The sequence below is a fragment of the Pleurodeles waltl genome, chromosome 6 (assembly GCF_031143425.1).
Source record: "Pleurodeles waltl isolate 20211129_DDA chromosome 6, aPleWal1.hap1.20221129, whole genome shotgun sequence".
Taxonomy (NCBI): domain Eukaryota; kingdom Metazoa; phylum Chordata; class Amphibia; order Caudata; family Salamandridae; genus Pleurodeles; species Pleurodeles waltl.
The window spans coordinates 753,036,642-753,063,468 of NC_090445.1; the positions used below are offsets into that span (position 1 = coordinate 753,036,642).

Consider the following 26,827-nt stretch of genomic DNA (forward strand, 5'->3'; position numbering starts at 1 on the left):
GGAACAAGCAGTTTCAGGGTGGGGTCGGATTGTCTTCAACCTCCATCAGAACTGAACAAGGACTCAGGTGAGCTGGGCTTTGACATGAAGACACTAAAACATAGACAAGAAGCAATCCAGACTAGGTCCTATCACTTTGGAAGTAGGCCAGTTCCCCAGAGGGAATGACCTGAACAGGAGGATGTAAGGCAGTGTAGGCACTGCTACACACCAGCCTGTTTTCCCTACTCTTCCTCGCCTGACAGATTAGGAAGACTCTCCCACCTTTGGCAGAGTCTCCTGGCCTGTGGGCTGGAAGGGGAGGGGGGGTGAGGTTTGTAGGAAAATGGCTCCCTGTTGCAGTTACCCCCCACGTTTTGCCTGGTATTGATGCTGACTTGACTTGAGAGTGTGCTGGGATCATGCTAACCAAGCCCCAGCACCAGTGTTCTTTCACTAAAAATGTACCATTGTTTCCACATTTGGCACACCTCTGGCACTCAGATAAGTCCCTTATAAAAGGTATCAGTGGTACCAAGGGCCCTGTGACCAGGGAAGGTCCCAAAGGGCAACAGCATGTGTTGTGCCACTTCAGGGACCCCTCACCTAACCCATGCACACTGCCATTGCAGATTGTGTGTGTTGGTGGGGAGAAAAAGGCAAAGTCGACATGGCATCCCCCTCCAGATGCCATGCACACAAAATACTGCCTGTATTAACTTGTATTAGCAAGCATTAAAGCCCTAAGGCATGGTGCACTATACCACAGGTGAGGGCATAGCTGCATGAGCAATATGCCCCTACATTGTCTAAGTCTATTCTTAAACATTGTAAGTACAGTGTGGCCATATTAAGTATACGGTCAGGGAGTTTGTCAAAACAAACTCCACAGTTCCATAATGGCTACACTGAACACTGGGAAGTTTGGTATCACACTTCTCAGAATAATAAACCCACACTGATTCCAGTGTTGCATTTATTAAAAAATGCACACGGAGGGCATCTTAGAGATGCCCCCTGTATTTTACCCAATCCTTCAGTGCAGGACTGAGTGGTCTGTGCCAGCCTGCTGATGAGAGACGAGTTTCTGACCCCCTGGGGTGAGAGCCTTTGTGCTCTCTGGGGCCAGAAACAAAGCCTGCACTGGGTGGAGGTGCTTCACACCTCCCACCTGCAGGAACTGTAACACCTAGCAGTGAGCCTCAAAGGCTCAGGCTTCGTGTTACAGTGCCCCCAGAGCACTCCAACTAGTGGAGATGCCCGCCCCCTGGACACAGCCCCCACTTTTGGCGGCAAGTCCGGAAGAGATAATGAGAAAAACAAGGAGAGGTCATCCTCCACTCAGGACAGCCCCTAAGGTGTCCTGAGCTGAGGTGACCCCTGCCTTAGGAAATCCTCCATCTTGTTTTGGAGGATTCCCCCCAATAGGATTAGGGGTGTGCCCCCTCCCCACAGGGAGGAGGCACAAGGAGGGTGTAGCCACCCTTAGGGACGGTAGCCATTGGCTATTGCTCTCCAGCCCTAACACACCCCTAAATTGAGTATTTAGGGGTGACCCTAAACCCAGGAAACCAGATTCCTGCAACCTGAAAAAAGAAGGACTACTGACCTGAAAGCCCTGCAGAGACGACGGAAACGACAACTGACTTGGCCCCAGCCCTACCGGCCTGTCTCCTGACTCAGAGAACCTGCACAGCCATGCATCCAGCAGGACCAGCGACCTCTGAGGACTCAGAGGCCTGACCTGCACCTAAAGGACCAAGAAACTCCAGAGGACAGCGGCTGTGTCCAAAACTGCAACAAAGAAACCATCTTTAAAGAGACTCCAGCCTCACTCCGGAAGCGTGAGTCTTCACACTCTGCACCCGACACCCCCACCTCGTGTCCAGAAGAACCAACACCACAGAGAGGACCCCCAGGCGACTCCAACGATGTGGACACCCTAAGTTGACCTCCCTGCACCCCCATAGCGACGCCTGCAGAGAGGATCCATAGGCTTCCCCTGACCGCAACTGCCCGGTAACAAAAGAACCCGACTCCTGGAAGAAGCACTGCACCCGCAGCTCCCAGGACCGAGAGGAACCAACTACCAGTGCAGGAGTGACCAGCAGGCGGCCCTCATCCTATCCGAGTTGATGGCAGGCCCAAAAAGCCCCTCTGCGCCCTGCCTGCAACGCCAGAGTGACCCCCCGGGTTTCTCCTTTGATTCCTATCTACAACCTGACACCTACTTTGCACATTGCAACCGGCCACCCCAGGGCCGCTGAGGAGGTCTTTTGTGTGCCTGTTTGGGACCCCCCCAGTGCTCTTCAAAACCCCCATGGTCTGCTCCCTGAGGACGCAGGTAATTACCTACTAGCAGACTGGAACCGGAGCACCCCTGTTCTCCATAGGCGCCTATGCTATTTGGGCCCTACTTTGACCTCTGCACCTGACCGGCCCTGTGTTGCTGGTGCTTGGTGTTTGGGGTTGACTTGAACCCCCAACAGTGGGCTGCCTATTCCCAGGAGACTGAATTTCATAAGTGCTTTACTTACCTGAGAAACTAACCAATACTTACCTCCCCCACGAACTGTTGATTTTTTCACTGTGTCCGCTTTTAAAATAGCTTATTGCCATTTTTGCCAAAACTGTGTACTTTTCTATTTTAATTCAAAGTTCCATACTTACCTGTATGAAGTACTTACAATTTATGTACTTAGTTAAATTCTCAATCTTGTGGTTATAAAATAAATAAAGAAAATAATATTTTTCTCTATAAAAACCTATTGACCAGGAGTTGTCTCATTTATTACCTGTGCGTGTACAACAAATGCTTACCACTACCCTCTGATAAGCCTCCTGCTCGATCACACTACCACAAAATAGAGCATTAGTATTATCTAATTTTGCCACTATCAACCTCTAAGGGGAACCCTTGGACTTTGTGCACTCTATCTCTCACTTTGAGATAGTATATACAGAGCCAACCTCCTACACGTCTATTTCTTTTTATTGTTTCTCTGGTATGTGGTTATGCTTGATTTTATAAAGACAACAAGCTATGGTGTACAGCGCTATTTAGGTATTAAATTACGTAACATAGCATATCATAACACTGACACAGGAGACGTGCCAAATGTAACTGCAACTAGAAAGAACCAGAGTGCATGCATCACTTCACCAAAATAGCTACACCAGGACAAACACATTGGCGAACTACGTCAATACAAAAAAATGAATACATATTGGGTTTATATACGAGGAGAGAAATTCTGTAAACATTGCGTATTGCGCAATACAAACACATCACAGCAATGGTACGGGCGGGGTTGTGGTGGGGGAGGGAATCACCTGCACCACAACCATTAGCAGCTGTGCTTCGTCAGACCAACACAACGCAAATATTGTTCGAATGGAATCACATTTTATCAATCTTTCTAAGTTGCATACGTGGAAAACAATTAAATATGCCCAATAGATATTAAAAGGATACTTAAAATATTAGCATTTATTACATTATTATATACATGTATTCATGTTTTTCATTAGAAATAAATAAGCCACAATCATATGAGATCATGAATCACAACGCATAGTACCAAAACATATACAGCATTGCAGGACTCCACATATACAATGTTTAAGTCACATTATACATCAGAACAAAATAAAAATACAATAGCGACAATATAAGAAAGGATAGTCTAAAGAGATTCAAGGATTCCGTCCACTTCTAATATTTTTGTGGGACAATCATCAGACAATAGTTGTCTCCTAATCGCTTCTGTGTCTCATGGCAATTATAAGGGGAAATAAATAATCATCAAACAATTGCTCAATAGTTTGATGTAGCCAAAACATGGAAACACAATAAACTGACTTAACTTTAGTATGCCCCCTTCTAGGTGCCAAACGTCAGTAGTTCACCGTATCAAATCAGCAGCCTTTCAAATTAATCTGGTCCATTACAGTCAGTATTAAGGCGTCCAACATGTATGATATCTCTAGGAAGAATCCCAATTTAACATTGACCATATAGAGACACGATCCATAGTCCGAGCAGGCTGGCTATAGAGAGATTATTTGATCCTAATGAAAGCGTTTGAACCCTTTAAGGGGCAATTCACGTGGACTGAAACATGCTGACCTGTTACAGAGGGAGACAAAATAATTTCTCCTCGTAGTTCATCATCAGCATAAAAACCTTTATTCCGATTTGCAAAAAGCCATAAAAATACAATAAAATCAATTTCAATGTCATCAGCAAAACAGCATACATATAATAAATAATGAAAAAAAATGCAAAGCAGGAGCATTTGCTACAAAGGCAAATCATTAAAATATCAGCGTACGTAGTAGATTGCACCCCTTTGTAAAACTAACCCGGGTCACATATTCATATTGATTTCTCAGGGCTCCGAGTATCTTAAATAATTCAAAATTGCCAACAAACATCTTCATACCATAACCTCTGAAGGTAACATAAACCATCCAAATAAGCTCTGATATTTGCTCCCCGCAATATAGGTAATAAAAACACACGCCTTGGTACTTCATATGTGGGGCAGAAGAGCAAGAAGTCATGTGACATGTTTTGGACCGAGTCTTGGTAAAATCTACTAAGAAGTAAATCACAGAACCAACAAAATTGGGTGGGGATGACCACAGCCACATGGATCATAGAAAATCTAAGAAGAGAAAGATACAGACCATGGGTACTCACAAACTTTTTCTCGGGGGCCAAAATTGCAGTATGGTTTGCGGCCGAGGGCCGCACTGAAGTGACAGTGGGGGGCGGGGCTTAGAGGGGGCGGGGCTTAGAGGGGGAACAACCACCCCACCCCCTTTTTCAAAGTTACCCCAGTAACACACACAGCGCCATCTGCACACTGCGCCATCTGCTCCCACCCCTACCCCAGTAACACACACAGCGCCATCTGCACACTGCGCCATCTGCTCCCACCCCTACCCCACTAACACACACAGCGCCATCTGCTCTCACCCCTACCCCAGTAACACATACTGCGCCATCTGCACACAGCGTCATCTGCTCTCACCCCTACCCCAGTAACACACACTGCGCCATCTGCACACTGCGCCATCTGCTCCCACCCCTACCCCAGTAACACACACAGCGCCATCTGCACACTGCGCCATCTGCTCCCACCCCTACCCCAGTAACACATACAGCACCATCTGCACACTGCGCCATCTGCTCCCACCCCTACCCCAGTAACATACACAGCGCCATCTGCACACTGCGCCATCTGCTCCCACCCCTACCCCAGTAACACACACTGCGCCATCTGCACACTGCGCCATCTGCTCCCACCCCTACCCCAGTAACACACACAGCGCCATCTGCTCTCACCCCTACCCCAGTAACACACACTGCGCCATCTGCACACAGCGCCATCTGCTCTCACCCCTACCCCAGTAACACACACTGCGCCATCTGCACACAGCGCCATCTGCTCCCACCCCTACCCCAGTAACACACACAGCGCCATCTGCACACTGCGCCATCTGCTCCCACCCCTACCCCAGTAACACACACAGCGCCATCTGCACACTGCGCCATCTGCTCCCACCCCTACCCCAGTAACACACACAGCGCCATCTGCACACTGCGCCATCTGCTCCCACCCCTACCCCAGTAACACACACAGCGCCATCTGCACTCAGCGACATCTGCTCTCACCCCTACCCCAGTAACACACACAGCGCCATCTGCACACAGCGCCATCTGCTCTCACCCCTACCCCAGTAACACACACAGCGCCATCTGCACACAGCGCCATCTGCTCCCACCCCTACCCCAGTAACACACACAGTGCCATCTGCACACAGCGCCATCTGCTCCCACCCCTACCCCAGTAACACACACAGCGCACACACACAGCGCAATCTGCTCTCACGCCTACCCCAGTAACACACACTACATTAAAAACAAATAAATAAATAACCAAAGAGCCTTACCTGACTCAAAGCACTGTAAAGATGCCACAAATGTGGAACAGCAGGCAGGCAGGCGGGCAGCAGACGTGGAGCCGGTGACAGGAAGCAGACGACAAAGCCCCGTAAAAGTTAGCTGCAAGCGCTGACTTTTATGGGGCTTTGGCTTCCAGGATCGTCAGGGTAATGCCATAAACAATGGCCGCCGTACGTAAACATAGAGGAGGGCCGCGGGAGCATGCGCAAGGAAGCCACTGTTGCGCATGCTCCCGCGGCCCTCTTCTATGTTTACATACTGCTGCCATTATGATATGGCGTTTGGTGTGCGTCTCGCGGGCCGCCAAGCTAGGTCCGTGGGGCCGCTGGCGGCCCGCGGGCCGTACTTTGAGTACCGTTGATACAGACGATAAAGTGGATTCGTCACCCAGGATAGATAAAATTCCATTCCCTCTGTTGTCGATAAGGGGACATATTTTACCAGTGCAGGCATACTTTGAGCTTTCCTTAGTCTAACATTAGTATGAGAGGTTAAAAATGTATCTTTTACTACAGCTTTTGAATTTAAAGTGATGGTGGATGGATTGTCAGACAGGCCTTTTAAACCTGTCATTTCGAAGGTCTTCTTCAGATAGGATAGCCAAGGAATGTCCACTGCTCTTGTTAGACTTAGGCAGTCAGAAATGCAAGTATCCACCAGAGAATTCTCGGGATTTAACCAAACCTTGACCCAGTACAATAGAGGAGAAAGTCTAAGGGAATCCGCTAAGTAATAAAGCTCAAGTACTTCATGGCAAATCATGTTTGCAGCACCCTGGGGAACATGCAGTAATCTCTTGAGATCAGATTTTTATCTTTTCAACCATTTGCATAGCCCTAGACACCTGCCCTATAAGAGCCCGCTGAAATACATTTTATTTTATATAAGTGTATCAGTTATTTAACAGGTTTTTGTCCTAATTTCTGAGAAAATCTGAAGATTGCTTCTCTATCACTTTTGAAGCAAGAAGTCCTCACAGTTCACACAAGAAAGTCCTTAAACCCACCACCAGGTAAATACATTTTTCTTGTCACGCTCCTTCACACCCTTACTATTACAGGATTAGTCTAGTGATAGTGTTCACACTGTCTACTTTACTTCATTGGAAGTACTCCCTCACTTTAGAGGTTGAGACCACCTGTAAATTTAACACAGGTGAGGAGTAGGTCCAATGATGAAGCATGGCACCCATTGTGGGTGAGGGTTCAGTGTTCTTAGATGTAAGATACTCTTTACAGGGGCCTAATCAGATGGCTGGACTTCATTTCTTCATTGAAAGGTCCTTGTTTTACTTGTGTCATCTGTGGAATGATGATTGGTAATTGAAGCATACTCTGAATCTACCCCTTTTCTCCTTTATGGTGGACACTAGTACACACTATAAGACATTTCCACATGTTTGAACTGTTGGTTAGGCTATTGGTGGCCTCTCTCCCTGTCTCCACACCCCTTCAGGCTGCAGCCACTGTGCCTCAACAGAGGTACGAAAGACATTACAGAGTGCATGTTATCCATCCTCTGATTATGTTTCAAATAGTCATACTGTGGAGTTTCACATGGACCTTCTTTATGCACTTTATCATTATCCAGGTACCAAGGCTGGGCCAGTGACCCCGGTGATCAGCATTTGTTTATATGTCAAGAAATTCTGCTTTCACACTTTGCATGAGCAGCAAGTTTGGATAGTGCATCGCATTGGTAGCACAGTGTTGAGGTAATGATGAAAGATGCACCATGCTACTGTTCACAGGTAACATCCCGAGCCATCATTATTGGTCCCGCAGTGATGCAACATCCAGACTTGACCATATTAACATATGACATATATGAACACACATTTACTTAGGAGCAATAGTAATGTGTCACTTTCATTTTGCAATTTAACTTTAAATTTTTCAGTTGTTGCAAAAGTGATTCCATCTGATGTGTACTTATAACTACAGCTACTCTGTATACATTTACAGCACCCTGCTTTAATTTTGTTTAAAGCATCAGCTGAGTGGAGTAAGTATTGTATTACACCACTAGGGACCCCTCTTTAAATGAAGGCTTTTGTGATATGCTCCATCTTTTCCTTCTATTTTGACAGTTTTTTTTATGCTTTTCTGCATATTTGCCATTACTATTGTTGGAGTTTGCTGACTGTGCTTAGCTGGACGTAACATAGCGAAAGTGCAAATCATCCTAACTTCACCCTACTACAGCAACTGCACTGCCTACACCTCCATTACCAATGGGAGGCACACAGACACCAGCTTTGCAGTGAGTAGTTTTTAAACTATTCAGGCTTGTATTTATATACCTAATGCATTACCTTTTCCAATCTTTTTCTTTAAGACCTGACCAATACAAATTAACATTTGTTACATGTCATACAAAGAGCAAGAAGCATGGCCCTTCTTAGGGGATTTCCCTGAAACATTTTGCTTTTTTACTCCCAGTTTTTACTGACTCTGTGTGCGTGGCCTTAGGACTCTGGCACTGTCCCATTGTACTACAGGGGGAAAGTGCATGCTCCCTTTCTACTCATCCCAGGAAGAGGTGCTTACGTGATTGGTTGAGGGGCTTCAAACAGGAGTGCCCTGTAAATAGGTACACCACATACCCAGGGGGTGTCCCCCTGACCACTAGTGGGACATTGCACTGAGTAGCTGTGCCAACATGTAATAGACCTGGTAGTGAAGGCCTGTGAAGGCGTAGGTGTGCCTAAGCTCAGTGTGGCACCTTCCCCATGGGGCAAGCCCTGAGCAGGCGTTCTTCTATACCTAGAGCACCCCCCGAAGGGCCAAGCAGGTGGTAGGCAGAAGGCAGGGCAAGTACACAAGGGTGTCCCATACCGTGGTAGGGGAGAACCCCCACATGGGTTTCCCTATGGAAGAGATTGGCTCTTCCTTGAGGTTTTGCTGATCCTCTCAAAGTGGCCTTAGGGCCCTGGGCACTTTCCCACTGTCTGTACAGTGTGAAAGTGCATGCGCACCCTCCCTACATAAGTTAGCAAGTGGTGCACACTGGTGTTTTCCATGTATATTCTGAGCCTGCCATGGTTTACCGATATGTGCACACTTGCACATTGGTGTTTTCATTAATATAGTGAGCCTGGCATGGCTTATCTATACAGTGGGGTTACCATGGATACACTGAGCCTAGCATGGCTTGCCAGAATGTGCACACTTGCACATTCGTGTTTTTATATATATATTGAGCCTGTTACAGCAGGCCTGTATGGACGCACTTGCACCGTGTTCTCATAGCTTGTGTCCAGCCGGGTCCTGCAGGCTTGTGTGTGCGCCAGGGCACATGTTCCCAAGGAGTGAAGAAAGCCTATGTGTGTTTTCACTACCATTGAGAGCTGCCCTGCCCATAGGTTAATATGGGGGAAAGTATATAATTAATACTAGCTGCATTAGTGGATTGCAAGGCAGCAGTCTCATAAGGTTTACTATCATTAAATTCCTAAAGACAAACTCTTTCCAATGGTAAACGTAGTTTTGTCAGTAATACCAAAAACAACATCTAGAAAATGGGCATTTCATGTACTAAAATTCCTTTTGTGTGCCTTTTTATTTCAAGCTTCATTCCACTGGTTGCTGGGGGAACCACATCTGTGCATTCTCCAGCAACAGCTATAATACTTAAGCAACTGGAACAACAGACAACAAAGATAAAGATCTGCATTCTATGGCCCTATGACAGACAGGTCTGAAATTTAGGGGCATCATCGTTGGTTCAAAGGGGAGCCTTTTGAACCACCCCCAACTAAAAAGGCACACTTGAGTATAACTATGAATACCACACCAGCAATTTAGAGATACACATGCAGGAACGCAGGAAGGAGCCCCTGAACTGCGTAGGGCACACTGCCAGAGGAATCTGTTGTGCACAGGAGTATTTACTGTCCTGGGAAGGGATTGTGCACCTTTCCTGCATCGTGGCTGGCCTGGGCACACTGCTTGCTGCAGTGGGACACTCTGAAGTGTGTTCTTCAAGGGCTTGTTGGCTTACCCCTGTTCTGTGAGGAGGTCTCAAGGACATCAAAGACCACCTTCAAGAGACCTACATCTACCATGTCGTCTGGAGAGTAGTGCCCTTCCACACATCTACGTTGTCTGCTGGATTACACTGGGTAGCAGCCGTGTGAGTGTATAACTAAGAATTGTGCATGGTGAAGAGCCCGCAAAGTACTGCTCATGTTCACAGAATGTGGCCCTTCATTGTGTGGCCATGTCACGCATAAAAGTTTGGTTGGTAATGAGTGGATTACTGGTTGAGGGACCCCGCCTGGTCTGCTGTTGTCGAGTGTGCCACATTCCTTTCACGCAACACCTGTCTGCACGGTCATTGCGTGTGCTGTCAGTGTCACTGGTTGCGACCCTCAGAGGTGGGAGTGTAACTGCATTCTACCTCACGCAGTGCAGCTGAACTGGCTCCTGTGTATATGTGTCCTGATTGGTCTGGTGCGGCTCATGTCATTGCGCAACAGACATTGTGCCTCCTGCCAGGCAGGTACGGAATGGGAACGGATTTGTGTTCAGAAGTGCCTGGTGCATAGCGTTTCATTTCCGGGAGGGGCTGCAGTCATAACTTTTCACGTGCAAGCTGGATTTTCTGGTGCGACTCAAGTCATTGCATCAGATGATGTGCCTCATTCCAGGGAGGCATTACATTGGTAACTTTTTGTGTGCAAGCAGGAGTGTCGGTTGCGACTCAAGCCACCATGCACCAGACATTGTGTCTCATTCTAGGAAGGCAGGGCATTGATGAGCAGAATTGTCTGGTGCGACTTAAGTCATTGCATTCCAGGCATTGGGCTTTATCCTAAGGTGGCACTGCTTTGAACACTTTGCTTGTACATTCGGAAGTGTCTGGTGCGACTCAGATCTTGTGCCTATACCAGGAGGACATAGAATTTGGTAAACTCTTCATGTGCAATGAGGACACCTGGGTCAATCCAAGTCATTTAACCTCAGATGTGGTGCCTCCTGTCCTGGGAGGTGCCGGATTGGTAACTATCTGTGAAGTGGAGTGTATGGCTTGGCTGGGCGCCACTGTGAACAGCGTGCCTCAAAGCAACCCTTCCCCTATGCTTTGCAGACTGGGGCCCACGCTGGAAGGCCAGTGTGGAAACCTCTGAGTGAACTTCCTGAGTTGGGACCAAACCTCCATTTAATGACTGTTACCTGATCAGCCATTCTCTCTCTTTCTTCCACTGTACCTTTGCCTCGGCATCCTGACTAAGTGTATACACCAGCTGCAAGCGGCCTATTATCCTGGGAAAGGTTGCTTCATTTGTAATTCTGAGGGGTGGGAATTGTCAGATGGTGGAGGAAGGTTTGGGTCCAAGAGGGGTCTGTGAACTCATCTACACCTTACATGCTGGCTGTCAGAGCACCAGATTAGGGTGATGGAAGCTTGTGTGTGTGAGTGCGTGTATGCTAGTGTGACTGATACCCATGCCACCGTGTAGCGGTGCAGAGTGGTAGTATGGGAGCAGGTGTCTGGACTTGATTTCACTGCACGGCAGCGTTGCTGTGTACATTGTTTACAACAGCGGTTGTCATTGACATTTACTGGTGCAGCCTAGGCTATGGAGCTATTTCGAAAGTGCTATAGTTCTCTGTATGTATACATTGCTGCTATCGTTTGGAACCCGGATGCATTCTACAACTATTTTATATTGAATTGTGGTGATCGCTGGGGAGGGCCTCCTGCTGCCAGTGAAGAAGTACTGCATGCTGGTGCAGGTAGGGAAAGTATTTTTTTCCCACGTGTACATACTTCTGATGTTGTATAAACACTGTTGCGCCTCGTACTACTAGTGATCTTTCTGAATGTGATTTATGGCCAGATTTACATGATGTTCATGTGGTGTGAATTCATGTGTGTGCTGGATACAAATTTTATTTACATACACCTCATGTAAAGTCTTGTCTGCGATGTTCAGTGTACTTATTGTGTGGACATGCTGTGCCAATGCTTTGCACATTGCCTCTGTGATAAGCCTGACTGCTCTGCGCCAAGCTACCCAAGGGTGACCGCAGGTTATGCAATGAGTGTAATCACCCACCCCTGATGAGAGTGGTAGGTTCTGCCTGGCTAGGGCCTCCCCTCTTCCAACCAGAATGTGCCACCTCCAACAGAAAATTACATCCATCTGTTGTGACGTGATGATTTCTGAGCAAGACCTGCACTTTAGTACAACATTTTGAGGGAATGTTATTTCTACTTGGCTTAAGTACAACCATTTAAATTGTGTAACTTCCCTGTTTAACTGGTTACATTTTTGGAGTTGGTCCAGATTGTACATGATGGGAACTACTTGTCTTACTGATCGGTATAATAATGGTGCTTGTTCAAAAATTCACCTTTGCACAGGGTAGGAGAGTAATGATGGTGCTCCTAGACTCACAGCTGAACAGTTTCCACTGGAGTGGTGGCCTCAGACCTCGATGATGGAAGAGCCTGTTCCATGGACACCACAGACAGCAAAGGATCTCCATGGCCAACCTATTGAAGGACACACTTGCCAGAAGATCACGAACAGGACCACTCAAGTCAAGCGCAGAATATTTTCAAGGTGTACACAATTATTGTGTCAGTTGTTTTGTAACATTGCTGAATCAGTACGTGGATTTTCAAGATGTGTTTGATAAGCAAGAGGCAAGTGTTTTACTGCCTCAGAGATATTTTGACTGCCTTATTGCCCTGCTGACCACTCACTGACCCCTATTTTCTGCAGCCACATCTATGTATCGCAGAGATATTTACTGAAGGACTGGGCTAATAGTTTAATACCCCATTCAAAATCTTGAGCTTTGCCTTCTCTTTTCTTCATGAGAGAGAAAAAATAAGAAAATTGTGAACCTTTATGGGCTACAGAGCTGTAAACCAAGTACCTTAAAAACAGGTCCCTTGCTCCTCTTTCTGGTCCTTTTGATAAAACCAGTAATGCCTCTAACTGCACAGAACCTGAGTTCATGAAGCATATAATTTAGGCACACTTTGTGAGAATGATGAGTGAATAATTGCCTTCAAACAAAATGTGGACTGGAGGAGAAGCAGGTCATGCCCTACAGACTTTGCAAGGGTTCAACTGTATTCATTTTAAGACTGAAGCCTACCAGACAAGGCAGCTGTCTGGTTTGCGGAAGACATCTTGGGAACATTCAGAAAGCTTCCCTAGGAATGCATTCCGCCTGTTGCTTACCACTGGCTTTGTGGTTTGTAACTCATATTTCCTGGCTTTCTATTTACTGGCTTTATTTGTTTTAGGCTGTTTAGTGAGAGTTTGTCTCTTCGAAGGAATAAAGGGCCAGATTTCAGAAAAGTGGCACTACCTTACATGTAGCTCTACTTTTCTTGCGTCCCATTGCGTCCCCCCTACCGCCACCATGGGTGCGCCATATATCAAATACGGAGCACCATGGCGTAGGGTAGGGGGCAATAGAGTCAGAATTTCTGATGCTATTGATGCACTGTTCAGGGTTAGTGCCAAAATGCTGGCGCTAACCCTGATCAGTACAAAGGGGCCCGTTGAAAACAATGGCATGCCCCCTTTTAATGCATGCTTTGGGCAGATGTTAAAAATACTGGAAAAAAATAACGCAAAGAAATCTCTTAGATTTCTTTACGCCCCCACCCCAATGGGGGAACGACCCCCTTGCATATATTATGCCTGGCACAGGCATAATGTAGCGTAAGGCGTTACAAAGTGGCGCAATGCATGCATTGTGCCACTTTGTAACTATGGTGCAGCGTTTTTGCCCTTCTAATGCCACATTAGCGTAAAAAAAATGATGCTAGGTGGTGCTAGGCCCTCTTAAATCTGGGCCAAAGTCTTTTCAAACTACTCCTCCTTGTATTCTTTTGCCAGTGCTCCTTTCTGTAAACAGGCCTGTAAATCTTGTTCGCATCTGGTCACATTTGCTGTGTATTCAAAGACAGAGGTCAAATGTCAGGCTCTGTCTTCTGAGGGAGCTTCGTGTTAACTTTTCTTTCTCTGACTTAAAGTAAAAGGATTTATGTGACAATCTTGCTGTATACTGGGAGTAGGAAAGGTTTATTTCCTAACACACAACAACATTTAAATGAACTGTGTAAATATTTCAGAATTTACCAGAATTATGTAAGCGCAAATGAAGCACATATTTTGTTAATTTTGAAGTATGTTGGAAATAAATACTTTAATATGATCAAAACAAATCAGTACAGTAGGTGATGCTATTTCCGCGCATTATCATTTGTATGCTGTATAGTTTTATTCGTAAAACTGTATGTGTGTGCAAATGTAATGGTCATTTCAATTGAAAATGTTTTGCCTATAATGGCAGTGTGCTACCATAACACACATGGTCACTCCGCTATATTCTGCACCACTCCAGGCTACTGCACTTACTCTGCACCACTGCACTTTACACCACTCCATGCCACTGCACTCTGTGCTATTTCAGTCTATGCATCTATACTCTACATCACTCTACTCTATGTAAATGTACTCTACACCACTGCGCTCCTTTCCACTCCCCTCTACTCTGCACAACTCCACTCTGTCACTCCACGCCACTCTGCAACACTGCACTGTATACCAATGCTCTCTACTCTGTACCACATTACTTTGCAACATTTTATACCAATGCACTCTACACCAGTCTACTTTACTCTACACACATCTCCACTGTATGGCACTCTACACTCTCCACGCAACTCCAGTAAACAGCACTCTATGCCACTCCACTCTACAACACTCTACTCCACTCTTAGCCATTCCACTCTATGACACTCTGCTCTATGCCTCTAACTTTTAGTCATGCTAAACAGCAGCACATAGCTTTTGCATTGGCGAGACCTACTGTCATTGCCAAAGTTTATTCATAGATGAGGCATCTACAGAGTTCATTGATACAACAACCTTCTATGTATAATTGGGCTTGTGTCATTTTGAAGCCTACAACTGTTTTTTTATCTGCATTTTATCTGCTTTACACTCGATGGATTTTGCTACTTTAACATTATTGATTTAACCACTTTTTAATTGCTGCGTTTAATTGGGCACTATATTTCCCACCTGTACATTCTTTCACATCCTGCCAGGGTGTAAGAAGTGAGCTGACAGCATATCCTAGATTTTCTGGGTGGCGATCATGTAGCTGCATAGCTTTATTGCATGGTAATGGAGAGCACATCTCACATTGTCAAGTTGCATCACAACATTCCGTCTGAGGTGTGTAAGATACATTGCGTGCAAATAATTGAACTGTGTGGACGTGTATTCCTGGAATCCATATATGTGTACAAGAGTCTGTTCCCACTCTCTGCCAAGGATTTGCCTCCCTAATATGTTGTCCCACTTGGCACATAGAGGCTGCAGGTCATCAGATACCATCAAGACTAATGTCTTGCAGTGGTGGCCGCTTTGTAAAAATAATGGTAGTGCAGGGGAACAAGGAGGCTCGATTAAAAAATAAATTAATAAAATGAAAGTTCACTTACCTGTGAACAGATGCCGCCTCTCCTCCGTCTTCTTATCTTCCTGGCAGGACAGAAGCATACAGGCTCGCAGACTCCCCTAAGCCAATCACAACACTGCTGTCACCAGCATGATAGCAGTATTGTGACTGTTCTGAGCGACCTGCTTTGGCGCTCAGACAGGGAGAGACCCTGGGCATGCTCTCCACCTGGCTGTTGCAATGCAGCCCAGTGGAGAAATGGTAAGTGCTCATGTCTGTTTGGCTGGCCCAAGATGGCTGGTCTTATAGTTCACTCCATTCCTCCTCCAGCCCAGACCAGCCCCGCCCTGACCTGGCTCGCACTGAAAAATAAAATGATAATAATGTGTTGTTATCCTTTTATTTATCCTTTTTTGCATAGTGGGCCAACGCTCCTATGCCTTAGCGGAGGAGCCAACGCTAATGTCTTGTAGGGCCAGGAATTTAGCTGCCACCCACTACCAAAGGTAAGTATAATCTTCAGTAAGCCATTCATCTGAAGTTCTAGTCCCAGTTCTCCTAATAAATGTCGCAATGCCTGAACTGTCCCTCTGTAGATTAATTATTGTGTGTCAGGTAATCCATTCTTACCTGCCAAATCACCTAGACTCCTAAGTATGCCCTCTAAGTAAAGATCTCCAAGAGCTTCAATATCTGCTTCTGTTCAGTCTCTCATATGTATGTCTGTAAAATATCCTATCCTTGACATGGGTTACACCACCCAGGGCATTGTTGCTCCATACACTGACGTATGTGTCTTTCTGTTTGGCCATTTCCAGTGTAGGGCTATAGCTAGGAGCTTTGGCTTTCAAGATAGGCTCAACTGCACTCCCATCAAGAGTCCCAACAAGGCTTCCCTCCTGTGTGGTTCGCCATATTCCCCAATCAAGACAGATACAACCCCACAAGCTATCTAGCAGGCCACTGCAGCTGTGCCACCAAATAATACAGTTTGCAATCAGGTGTTTTGACCCCCCTTTCGTCCCCATGTCGCTTGGCCTCTGTAGAGTTGGCTGTGAAATATTGTGGCATCTCCCATCCCATATCAGTTCCCGGAGTAAAAACATTCCGGGACCTAACTCAGCTCTGAGGAACCAAGATTGGTAAGTTAGCAAAATAGTATAAGACTCTAGAATTATCATCTTTGACAGGGCCACTCGAGCCGTAATGAGCAATTTAAGGGAGTGCCAGAATGCTACATTACCTGCTAGGGCTTGCAGGGTCCTTCCAAATTACCCTCTGCGATCTCAGCATCTGTGTGGTACACTTTAGCACCCAAGTATATGAGGATCCTACATTCCTATCTAATTCCCAAGCTCTGCACCACAACTGGTGGTCTCTGTATGTCTGGGTAACGGGGAAGGCACATGCTTTCTGCCAATAGAGGCATAACCCAGAAACTCTCTCCAGGTCATTGAAGCATTCTTCACTCCAATGTACTCATTTGCTTTCCTCTTTTTGTTATAGAAGCATATCATCAGCATATACTGAGATGTGTTCTCCTTCACACTCTCCCCTTGGTCTGGAATACTGGTGAATGGTTCCACTACCAGGGGGAATAGCATTGGCACCCTACCTGGTGCTGCAATGAATTACAAACATCTCCGATATACATTGCCCTGTACGAATCCCTGCCTGAGCATTCATGTATATTAATTTAACACAATTATCCCATTTATTGCTAAAGTTCATCTTGAACATAATTTCTCTCAGATACCCTCAGTATAAAGTGTCAAATGCCTTACGTGTATCAATAGATAACAACACCTCGTCCAGGTAGGATGACCTTAAGGTGTAATGTTGTTGGAGGTATTACACTTGGGAATTAAAACATTTTGATCTTGGTGGATTAAATAATGTAGATAGGGCTGCAGGCGGTTGGCCAGTGCCTTACTTAGGATTGTATAATCCATGTTCATCATAGGTAGAGGCCTATTAATGCCACATTAAATGCATCACTAGATGGTTTAGGTACAGAAACCATAAGAGACTTTCTGGTAGTGTCAGGTAGGGAGCCACAGTTTAATGTCCAGCATACATTTCCATGAGTTTTAGTGTCAGAAGGGACAAACAAGTCTTATAGCATTCTGCCTGCAGAGAATCAGAACCTGGTGATATCCCCTATGAAAGACTATTGAGGGCCTCCTTTATTTAACTTTTAGTCACAGGTCCCCCCCCAGAGCCTCTCTTTAGTAGTGCACAGCCGCAGGTGCGTCACCCTTCAAAGAAAGCATCTAAAGCACCTGGGGGAACACGCCTGGTCTAAAAAAGCATCTAAAGCACCTGGGGGAACAGGGATTGGCTCTCAATACAATTCTCGATAGTGTTAGGTAAACACCCTATTCTGCTGGATGTGAACAAGAACACCAGTCGCATCTGCTATCCAAGTAATGGAACACCACAACTAGAAATGTGTGTATCAAACTACAATTTGAATGTTTTCTTACTCATTATGTATATGAATCGGTCAAAGAAATATTGAGGCAATTCCCCAATCACCATTTCAGAAAACTGCAAAACATATAGGCCCTAATTATATCATTGGCGGTACAAACTGCCTACCGCCATGGTGAAGGCCACCAAAAGACCATCACCGCGGCTACCATCCGTCCGCCACATTATGAGCACTGCCGGACTTCTGCCACAAGAAGGGCGGAAATCTGGCAGTGATCATACTGGTGGATGGTGATAAGGTAGCACTGCTACCACCAGCACTGCTACGCCAGTAGACCGCCGCCAGCCGTTTCATGACCTGTGATACGGCCTTGTGGTGTTCTTCTGGCTGGTGCTGCTGGCAGCGCCCTTTCCCATTCCCTGCCGGAAGACCACCTGGAAGAAGGTAAGTTGGGCTTCCGACAGGGGGGTTGGTAGGAGTGTTGTGTGTGTGGGGTTGTGTGCATGAATGTGTGAGTGTGTGCGTGAATGCATCTGTGTGTGTGGGGCTGTGTGCGCGGGTGTATGTATGTGTGTGAATGGGTGTAAGAATGGTAATGTGAGTGCGTGTCTGCATGTCAGTGTGAATGTGTGTACAAATGTGCGCGCGAGCATGACTGGATGTATGCGTGTATCAATGCGTGTATGCCAGAGTGAGTGGGTGTATGCGTGGTGCGTGTCTGCTGATGTGTGCGTGTATAGGGGGTGAGAGGATCGGAAAGGGCGGAATGTGGATGGAGGGAGGGTGAGGGGTGTCTGGGGAGTGCTAGGGGGGTGGGTGAGCCACCTACCAGTGACAGGGAAGTAATTCCCTGTCAACGGTAGGGCCTACCGCCATGGTTTTCGTGGCATTGCTAACGCCACGAAAACCATGGTGGTAGGCTGGCTCAAAATGCAGCCGGCAGTACTATAGCGGCAGCCTGGCTGGAGATTGACATCTCCGGCTCGGCAGCTGCTACCGCCATGGTGGTCTGAGTGGAGAAGTGACGAGTTGGCTGCAGCCAACCCGCCATTCTCATGATGTGGCGGTATGTACTGCCAGCCTGTTGTCGGTACTGCCACCACATTACACTCACCGCTGGGGTCATAATGACCTCCATAGTGTTGTGTTTTTTGCCAACTCCATACCTAAACTGGTAGGAAAGAACCTCTTTCGTTTAGACTACTGAGGCAGAAAATGCCTTGCAAAATACTAGGTTGGATTCACGAGTCATCTCAGCATCGATTTGACCTTTACAGTCAAAGAAGATAAATCCCAGACAGATACGGTTTGAATAGTCCTGCAAAAGTATCCCAAAGCTTGCAAGTTCCAGCCCATATAATACTTTCAATTAATTAGACTAGACCTCACCGTAACTGCATTAAGAGATCACTACATATGAACTATGGGCAATAAACAGAGCAATTGATGAGAAGTGACAATGTTTTATGGGTTAAATACCGGAACACCACTTGCCACAGAAATCACCAATTCCTGAAAACCACAATAGCCCTGTCTGTAAGCCATATACAGTGAACCTGTTATCTAGAATATTGTGATCAAATATTACCCAGGATCTTGATCAGAAGTTCACACCCCAAGCCTCTCACCCTCTCAAAGACTCCCAAAGACAAATGAGCACCAGTTGGATGCAGCCCTATTTGGGTTGTGGCTCAGACCCCAGACAGAGGTGCACCCAGCACATGCAAGGGTGAGAGATGAACTGTTAGGTGTAACTGTGACATATCATACTGGCAGTCATCACTCCCTGAAGACCAGTTAAGTCTTCTCAAATAGCATTATGAAAATGTCAGCTGTAGAGGAAATTAAAAAATATATATATTGCTTGCACCTCTGCTTGTCCTGAAGGGTCCAGAAGGTAGCGATGCATTGACTTTGTTCATCGGGTTCATATTGATAGTATCCTGTATTCAAGCCCAGTTTTTTAAAAACACCTTGGCCATTTGAGGTCAGCCAGAATTTCATCACTGGGAGCAGTGAAGTGCATTTCTCTTTTATTTGACTTTCTTTTTTGGCAGCCTTATATCAACACTAAGGCTCACTGTCCCTGACTGTTTGGCTTTGGTGGTGATCACCACGAATGAGACCCAGGGAATTGGTCTTTTAATGTCATTGTTATCCTCCAGTTTCTGCAATTCATCTTTGATTTGTATTTTGATGTGAAACTATTGTGTGAGGAAGCACTATTGTTCACACTGTGCAGTCAAGCTGCAATTTAACGTTTTTAACTTTCCAAGCTCTGTGAATAAATGACTAATTCCTATAACAGTTCTTCAACCTCTCAGTGCAAATTGGATTAGTCTTAGGTTTCTGAGGTCTGACTGCTGGCAATTGTGTCAGTGACACATCTTGTGATGAAGATTTTAGCAGTCATCCGTTCATGGTTGTGCCTTACTGTTACCGCGTATGTTCCAGCCAGTGGATACTTTTCTAGTCCCAGTGGTCTTATATTCTTGTGGTGGTTTTCATGAGGCAAGGATGCAGCTTTAACCATAATAACTGACTGTTTAGTGCATTTACTGATGAACCATGCCAAAGAGAGCTAACTCTTCTACCCCAGGCACTGTTACTTGGGCTGTGAGAGATTCAATGTTATGGTGCAATCTACAAATGACATTAAGAAAATTGCCTATCATCATTGTTGTCTTCCTCATTTGCAGCATTTCTGCAGTATGCTTTCTCATGCACCTGCTTCTATGATGACTGTTCAGATGCTACTGTGGCGGGGTTGTTATCTTTTGCTTGGCATGCACCACAAACAAAATATGCCATGCTGAGCAGTGCTTCTAGTGAACATTAACTGCTGATGTGCAACTCAAAACCAGTTCCATATTTGCCTTTTGGTTGCATTAACCATCTGCCTAGTGTGGGCATGTGTTCTTCCCAATGCAGTTTATGGTTTCACTCACCATGGTGAATGTTTTTTCTTTGATTACTTTGTGAGACTGGATTAAGTCTATTTTCGAGGCCTTTTTATGTGACAATTTATGTGTGTGGTTTAATGTTAAAATAGAGGGAGGCAGAGGGTTCCATAAGAATCTGCCCCCCTCCCTCCACCTAACCACCTGCTTAGTTACCTTTAAAAAGGACCTCAAGCTCCTCCTATTTAACAGACACCTTGGTTAATCACCCTTGAGCATACTTAAGTATTCTCTCCACCAGGATCTGAACTACCTTCGTTATGTGACCCCGGGAAAAGTCCTGAACAATGTGTTGGGAACAAAGCAGACGTTTCCCACGCAAGCGAAACCACGCTTGCCGGAACGGCGACTGCCTTAACCACGCATGTGCTGACCTACCCATATGCGTGGTTAAGGCGGAGAAAAAGGCAGAGTGACTCAGGAGAGGACGCTGTCAGGTAAGTGGGGTTGGGGCAGGGTTTGGAGTAGTTTTTAGGAGTGGGGGGATAAAGAGTTTGGGATGGGGTGTTGGGCTATTTTTTTATAAGGGTGGGGTGGGGTTGTTTGGGATTTTTTTTAAGTTAAGGGTAGAGCTTAGGGAGGGGGGTCGCACAAGGGTGCAGGGTAGTTTTTAGCAGTGGTGGGAGGATAAAGGGCTTGAGTGGGGGGTGGGGGGTTTGGCTATTTGTTTTTTTAGGGGCAGAGGTGGGGGAGTGTTTTTTTTTTTCAGGGTGGATCGGATAGGACGTGGTCAGGTACGTGGGGCTGGTGCAGGGTTTAAGGGTAGTTTCTAGGGGTGGGGATTGGTCTTTTTTTTATAGGGCGGGGTAGAGGTTGGGGTGATTTTGTTTTTAGGGTGGGTGGGAGGGTCAGGTAGTTTTGTTTTTAGGGGTGGGGGCTGTGGTAGTTTTGTTTATAGGGCGGGTGGGGAGTTGGTTGTTTTTAGGGCAGTTGGGAGGGGTCGGGGAAGGTTTTAGGGCTCAGGGTGAGTCGGGGTGTTAGGGTAGGTCAGTTTTTAGGGGTGGGGTTTGGGTCGTTTTTTTGAGGGGCTGGTGGGGGGGTCAGGGTAGTTTTGTTTTTAGGGGTGGAGTAGGGGGTCGGGGTAGTTTTCTTTTTAGTGCTGGTGGGGGATCAGTTGTTTATAGGGGGGTGTCGGGGAAGGTTTTAGGGTTCCGGGTGGGTGGGGGTGTCAGGGTAGTTCCACTTTTAGGGGTGGGGGTGGGGGGGGTCAGGGTAGTTTTGTTTTTAGGGGCAGGTGGGGTGATCGGGGTAGTTTTGTTTTTAGGGCAGGTGTAGTTTAAGTATTAGGGGTGGGATACTTTTAGGCCTTAGGGAGGGTGGGGGGGTGCCAAGATAGAACCACACATGCCGTTCCCACACATGCTTTAGCTAGGCATACTTTTGCAACAAATAGTAATTGTAAGGGCATGAGTGGAATCAACGCAGTATTTGTTCCGACTGCGTTATAAAGACATGTGTGGTTCCAGCATGCGTTGTTCCATCATACATTCTGTGACCCCACCATCTAAATCAATGCTTTAGCCGTGTACGACCTTTGACCAACTGCTGTAAAATTGTCTCATGAGGTAACACCTGCACGTATCGAACAATGTAAATGTCTGAGTTTAATTACTGTATCTCGCTGTAACCCTTCTATCCTCCTACAGGAAACAGCATTTACAGAAATTCTGGAACAACGACATCCCTTTACAGTGACACCTGAACAACAAAGGTCTCTACAAGGCCTTTACCATGAACAAATTTACAGTGACAATGTAAGTATTTCACAGGTAAGAGTATTATATATTTATATATGTTAAGGCAAGGGTACTTTTAGGGTTTAGGGTGGGTATAGGTTTTTGAGTGGAGAGGGAAATTTCATGGTTTAGGGTGGGTATAGGTTTTTGGGTGGCACAGTTATTTTTAAAGTGGGTATAGCTTTTTGGGTAGTAAGGGCATTTTTAGTGTCTAATATGACTATGGGTTTTTGGGTCTCAAGGTTATTCTAAGGGTTTATGGTGGGCATGGGTTTTGCGTGGAGAGGGAATTCTTAGGGTTTAGGATGGATATAGGTTTTTGGGTGGTAAGGACATTTTTAGGGTTTAGGGTGAGTATGGTTTTTTGGGTGGAAAGGTTTTTTTTTTAGAGTTTACTGTGGGTGTTTTTTTGGGTGAGAAGGGTATTTTTAGGGTTTAGGGTGGGTATGGGTATATATAAATATCTAAATATTTTTTTATATATATATATATATATATATATATATATATATATATATATATAAAACCGATAGTTAAACAGGTCCCATTGTCAAAAAGCAGAGTTTTCACCTCTGTTCCCTGCATGCAGATATGCGTGCAGGGAACAGAGATGAAAGTTTTGCTCCAGCAAGAACAGAGCTTCTACTTGAAGCAGCTTCTAGCTTGCTGGAGCAAATGGACCACGGGGGAGGCCTTGAGGCATCCCCGCAGTTCCAGATAGCCCATTAAGGGCATAGTATAAAATAAATTAAATAAAAAGTCAGGGACCACGGGGGGAGGCCTTGAGCCCCCCGCCATAGTCCCATATAGTCCCATATAGCCCATAAAGGGCTAAAAAACAAATATGAAAAAATAATAAATAAATAGCTCAAGTGTGAAGGTCGCAGACCTTCACACTGAGCATTGGGGTTTCAAATCCAGGTGTGTTCCTGGTCGTTTCCCTCCTTTATTTTTTTAATTCAAATGTTTAAGGCTCATACTGAAAGGTGATCTAACTCTCTTTAATTGAAAAGTACATTTTTATTTTCCACTTGGGCAGAAATATCTCATTTTAAATATATCATCCATCAAAGCCTGAAAAACTCTCTATCTCTATCCCTTTCATTCTCTTTCTCTCTGTCTCTTTCAATCTCTTTCTCCACTCACACACCCACTCAGACCCTTACGCAGCGACTCACAGACCCACTCAGACACTCACACAGACCCTCGTGCATCCACTCACAGCCCCACTCAGACCCTCGCACACAAACTGACAGACCCACTCACACACTCATGCACCCACTCACAGACCCACTCACACACTCACTTACCCAATCAGACACACTGGCACTGTTATACACCCACTGACAGACCTGGGTAGACACTGACGCCCCCGCTAAGGCACTGATGCATGCACCCTCGCACCCAGATAGAGACTCTTACAGCCACCTCAACCCCAGATACACCCTCTTACAATTATTCAGAGAGATAGGCTGTGGCCAACTCCCGCCACGCAAGGCCAAAAGGCAGTGTGCAGAGTAGGGTTGGATGGTTTGCTGCAGGAATTGGCTGCAGGCCAGGGCTTGCGGGCAACCCCTGCTGTGCACAGTGCAAGATTGGGTGCTTATAGGCCAGGACCTGTGGGCATTTGTGGTTAAGGCAGTCAAGGGTCCGTCATACAACCTCCTGCTACTGTTGTAAAGCATTTTGATGCCTTCGGGTAGTCTGCACTACATAAAATTGCCAATAATACTTATTCTAGGGGCCTGCAGAATCCAGTGTCTCAAAAGTTTTTTGTCTTGCGCTTTGTCTGCACATGTGCTTGCTAGCTCTTTCAGATGTTTATGGAAATTATCAGGTTACGCTTCCTCAGTCTACTTCACCTGTTGCAATTTAAGTGTCTTTGAGTTTGGGTTCATTTGTGTTTGAAGTGCACTACAAGCAGTGCAATTTTCTTCTCATCGCTGTTCCTATCACCCGCCACCGGTCCCTGTCAGGTTTTCAAACAGTTTGTAGATCTCTTCCCCTACATAGTGGAGGAGTAGCAACCTCTTGTCTCCACTATCCTTTTCCCTTGATGTTTTGAAGAAGTTACTTAGACGGCCTATCCTTACTTTCCAATGTGGTGCTGTAGAATGGTGTGCCCCTGAGACAGAATAACGAGGACAGAGTATCAAAAATAAAATATCAACAGGTAAGTAAGTCTAGATGTTTTATACCAAAATCATTTATATGTACCTGCGTGGTACATATACCTTCAAGGTACATAGATGTGGAGTTAGGAATAGTAAATCTGTACTTCCCTATATGCACTTACCTTTCGATAGTTTGCCCCTTGATATTCAGTTTTCAGTATTAGAATGCCATGATATTGCTAGTTTTCATATTCAGTAGTACTATCTGCAGAACTGGTGCTGCAAACTCCCTGAAAGGTACGCGGGTAGCGAGAGAAGCTCTACAAGGATTGTGTGAAGCTCTTCGCTGGGCATCTTTCTGCTCCCCATGTGCACTATGTGGAGCAGAGGCCTTCACCTCTGATGTCGGGAACAACAACACACAGCAGATATGCCCACCTTTGTTGCCAATGTCCTGTCTGCAGGCTGTGCGATCTCCCCAGTCATGACGGCTAACAAAGGACCCAGTCATTGGTGCATGAATGCACACTCAGACACACCAGTTCAGTGCCAGGCGTCCAAGCATGCCTTAACATCCTTTTATTCTTTCCGGGCGGCTGCGGATGTGGGGTGGACTCTTGTCAGCGTCTGACGCCCGACGCTGCTTGATGGCTTACATAACTTAACTGCTGAGCCAATTAAAGGATCATGGTTTTCATGCTATCAAAACCCGTTGTCAAGGCCTAATCCCTTCATTCATTCAGCGGTAAGAAGGGGAAATGAAGCGATCTAACGCCGACACTCAGAAGCCAAGACCCGTTTCTCGGGAGAGAAATGAGGAGGGGTTACCACCAGACCTTTTTTTGTTTTTTTGCTAGTCTCTAAGTCCAGGCCGTAAACATATTGGGAAGAGCAGTGAAATCTGGTACTTTTCTCTTCTGACACACATGAATAACTCAGTAAAGAGCATTTGACCACTGCCTAAAATATTTCAGAATGATAATTAGCTCAAACGGTTGGATAATGGACATTTTACAAAATAATCCTGACAATTTTACACAAAGGCACAGATTTACAGAAGAGGCAGGAACACAGCGTAGCAGCCAAAAATGCTGTGTTACATGACGGGGAGGGAGCAGGAAAACACCGTATCTACAAATTCATGGCACTCTCCTCCCCTCTCCCAAACGCTGGAGCTGATTTTAGCTGCGGAGCTCCACACACACACATACCTTTGTGCCATAGTCCAAGGGTGCGTGCCTGAGTCTAGAAATGGTGTTGTACTGGAAGGGCAGACTTCCAGTACAAAATACTTCGCTCAGACACACTTTGAAACTTTTCCTACATTGCATCTGTACTACAAGGTGAAGCAGACATGCAAAGTTGGAAGAGAAAGGAGAAACAAAAACATTTCTCCTTTTAATGCCTACTTTCAAATGGCGGTAACTATTGGCATAAAACCCTGTCTATTATTGTTTGTAGATAAGGTTTTGCATCATCATGGGTGGTTGCATGGGGCCGCCCATGTACCACCCATGTAACGCCCCAGTGGCTCTGCACAGTAAATTAGGAAAAAACATTTTATGCTGGCTAGCATCACTTTTGTGACACTAACTCAGCCAAAATGTTTGTAAATCTCCCCCAAAGACTTTTCCATCTACCAGTTCTTGGAGTAGCAAAACATAAACGACTGGTATGTTTTTTCTACGAAAGGTGGCAACCCTAGGATTTTAGTCTGTTAAAACAGATCAAGTAGAATCCTTAGTGGTGGACGGATCTGGAACATAGCTCCTTGTTTTACTGGTGGGGGAGAGTACATATACCATTATTCATTTTGAAACATGAGAATTTCTCCTAATTGAAGGAAAAGGCTCATGAGCGAAAGCTCCGCAGTATTTTTAGGGCTGGGAGTGGTGCCAGCTGTCTCAAGTTGGACACCGAGTGTGCATGCAAGAAACAGAAATGCAGAAAAGAACAAAGGGAAATAGCAACTTTTGAAAACAGGAAAAGCAAAGCATCTGTTCCGTCTATAAATCAGCGCTTATGAAAACCAAATTTTAGGCTGCGGGTTATGTTATTTTCAGAACACAAGCTGGATCGCAGCTGCAGAACCTAGTTAAGACTCCGATCGTTTAAAGTCCCAATATAAGTATCGGGTCCTGGAGGCTATTAACTCTCCATCCTTGCACGATGCACCCTGTGATAGGA

At 45.7% G+C, this 26,827-nt stretch overlaps 1 long non-coding RNA gene across 1 annotated transcript in view; it reads left to right on the forward strand.

Annotated features, from left to right (window-relative positions):
• The window catches only part of LOC138302036 (uncharacterized), a 35,237-nt gene extending 21,152 nt beyond the window's left edge, over window positions 1-14,085 (forward strand). Inside the window, exon 3 of the long non-coding RNA XR_011205234.1 lies at window positions 12,326-14,085. This is a non-coding gene — a long non-coding RNA (uncharacterized lncRNA). The remainder of the gene's footprint in view (window positions 1-12,325) is intronic.
• Window positions 14,086-26,827: the final 12,742 nt, after the last annotated feature.